The sequence below is a fragment of the Limulus polyphemus genome, unplaced genomic scaffold (assembly GCF_000517525.1).
Source record: "Limulus polyphemus unplaced genomic scaffold, Limulus_polyphemus-2.1.2 Scaffold2849, whole genome shotgun sequence".
NCBI classification, from domain to species: domain Eukaryota; kingdom Metazoa; phylum Arthropoda; class Merostomata; order Xiphosura; family Limulidae; genus Limulus; species Limulus polyphemus.
The window spans coordinates 61578-64959 of NW_013668459.1; positions in this window are offsets into that span (position 1 = coordinate 61578).

Here is a 3382-nt window from a genome sequence, read left to right on the forward strand (position 1 = left end):
CGGCAGCCTCCCCCCCCCCTCCTGCATAGTGCTACGGCTAACAAAGTTCAGGTCTTTTCTATAGATAACAATTTTCAATGATTATACTCTAGTGAATATACCATATTGGTCCGATTATAAGGCAGTGTTTTTTATTAATAATTAGGCTGTAAAATTCATAGTCGCCTTATAATAGCGGCCAACCACATGCCCCTTCCACCTTCTCTAGCTTATCGCACTTCTGGATGTCCAGATGGCATCCATCTACGCATGTGCTCCAGATGTTCGCTAAAGGTCATCATTAATTCTTGTAACTAATCCACCTCAGGCTGTTCAGTTGTAGTATTGATTTTACGAACCTAAAAAAAAAGGACCTTTTTTTTCTTTTCTATGGTTTCTGATAATGAGGGTCGCCTTATATTCGAGATCGCCCTATAATCGGACCAATAGGGTAAATGTGTTTTTCGTTATAAGTGATTGCTTTGGGGAATTTTCGAAGCTACATAAAAAAGCTTGAAGACGGCTTGAATGGGCAATGAAGAAAATCTTATTACAAGTTTAACATAGTAACAAATGTACATCATTTTGACAAGGTTTTGTCATCATCACGATATCGAAACGTTGTAAATTTGTTACTGTCTTAAACTTGTAATAAGGTTTTCTTCGTTGCCCATTCAAACGTCTTCAAGCTTTATTGTTTCAAAGTGAATTCCTTGTTATCAAATTTAAAGTTACACAACGACGATCTGCACATAGTTGTTCCTTATTTTGAACAGATAGATAAGAGGAAAGACAACAGCTCCCACCGCCCACTCTGGTTTCATCGAATAGTTATATTTAATTGTCACTCTTATAGTGCACTCTAAGGTGTAGTCACGAAGAATCTTCGGATTTCAAGTCCGGGCACGCTAACCATAGGTCACGCCTGGCTCTGTTAGTTGTGTTTCAAACGCTACTCTGAAATGCAAAAGGTCTGTCTGTATTTATAACTGAACACGTAAAACTTTTAGCTCACAAGCTCAATAAAGAAAAATTACACTTACTGAATACGTTAAAACAATATATAAATATTGATGTGCAGAAACAGTAACGAAATCCATTCAAGTTGACGGAAAGCACAAACACCAGAGTAATAGGATCGACAGTGAGCTAAGTATAACCTGTATGTTTACCTTACTACGACCACGTGTACGTGGGCGATGCGGACAGCGTTTGTCGTAAAAGATCGTTGACAGCTGTCACGGGTAAGTTCAGAGTTTATTGCCAGGGAGACATTTTTCAAACTCCACCTAGAGTCATTCGTTGCGATCCAATAAAAACAAATAGCTAAACTAAATTTCTAACTGCTGTTCAGGTATGTAAAAAATGTCTTTGTAGTAATGATGTTATTTTGTAACAGCAAAAGTCTCTATTAAGACTTCTTGACAGATATATGTATGTTTTGTGTAATGCTCAAGCTAGAGCACTGGGAGTTGAGATTAAACATATCTGTACTGACGATTTAGGATTTGGCAAGGCTTAACCTTTCATACTGCTGAACGTGGATTTGATAAGGGTCACTCGTTCAGTCAGTTAAATAAACATAAATGTAGTTCATTTTGTTGCACGTATGTCCTGTAAACCTGTTCTTTACGTTCAATGAAATGAACGACCTCATAAAAGTGTGTACAAAATTGAACAAGGTCGGGGCCCCACCTGTTGATAATTATAAGAACTTATGAACGGAAGTAAAAAAGAATATAATAATATGTCATTCAAAATATATCTGCTATGCACATCGTGTGAGAGGCCTTTTGGTTATACCAGGGCTCCCGAAGCCGACTAGAATACCGCAGACATATCAGTTGTTATATCATTAATTACTCGAACAACAACTGAACTAAGTTTGTGTACATTTTTATCAATGATACCAAATTGATAAGTGTACAACTATGTATGTCCAGGTGTTAATGTCTATAGTGGTTCCGTTATACGCAATGATACGTGTTAATGTAGCCTAGCTGGACTTAAACAATAATTATTAACTACTAAAATACAGTAGCCTGGCTGGACTTAAACAATAATTATTAACTACTAAAATACAATTAACTACTAAAATACAGTAGCCTGGCTGGACTTAAACAATAATTGTAGCCTAGCTGGACTTAAACAATAATTATTAACTACTAAAATACAGTAGCCTGGCTGGACTTAAACAATAATTGTCTCTTGGTAGTTAATAATTATTGTTTAAGTCCAGCTAGGCTACCGTCTCTTGGTAGTTAATAATTATTGTTTAAATCCACTCTCACGTTCTAATCACAAGCTTATATAACTGAAAACTCTTGACCAAGATTTGCAAGAAAATATGAAACATTTTGAGCAACAGTATTACACAATACGTTTGTTTACTGTGAATGTGCACGAGCAAGACGACCAGCCAATCGAAAGATTTAACAAAACTATCCCCTACTTTTAACTACCCTCAAAACAATAAAAAATGTTTCCTGGTTAGCTTTATTTTAAAGGATTGGATTTTGTCAGAATTTTATAAATCATTTTTCAGTGCAGTCTTTAATGTATGAGGATAAGTGATCTGTTTATGTCTATCTGGATTAAGGATAAGTGATCTGTTTATGTCTTTATCTGGATTAAGGATAAGTGATCCGTTTATGTCTTTATCTGGATTAAGGATAAGTGATCCGTTTATGTCTTTATCTGGATTAAGGATAAGTGATCCGTTTATGTCTTTATCTGGATTAAGGATAAGTGATCCGTTTATGTCTTTATCTGGATTAAGGATAAGTGATCCGTTTATGTCTTTATCTGGATTAAGGATAAGTGATCCGTTTATGTCTTTATCTGGATTAAGGATAAGTGATCTGTTTATGTCTTTATCTGGATTAATTGGATTGTGGATGACGGAGCAAGCATGTTTTACACACACAAAGTTCATAAATCATTAAACTGTCTTGAAACCATAGACTGTCTACAAAAACATGGAAACAAATTGTCTACCAAAATTATGGACACAAACTGTCTACAAAAATTATGGACACAAACTGTCTACAAAAATTATGGACAAAATTGTCTACAAAAATATGTACACAAACAGTCTACCAAAATTATGGACACAAACAGTCTACCAAAAATATGGGCACAAACTGTCTATCAAAAACATGGAAACAAACTGTCTACAAAAATATGTACACAAAATGTCTACAAAATACCAAAATTATGGACACAAACAGTCTATCAAAAATTATGTACACAAACTGTCTACCAAAATTATGGACACAAACAGTCCACCAAAATATGTACACAAACAGTCCACCAAAATATGTACACAAACAGTCCACCAAAATATGTACACAAACAGTCCCCCAAAATATGTACACAAACTGTCTACAAAAATTATGGACAC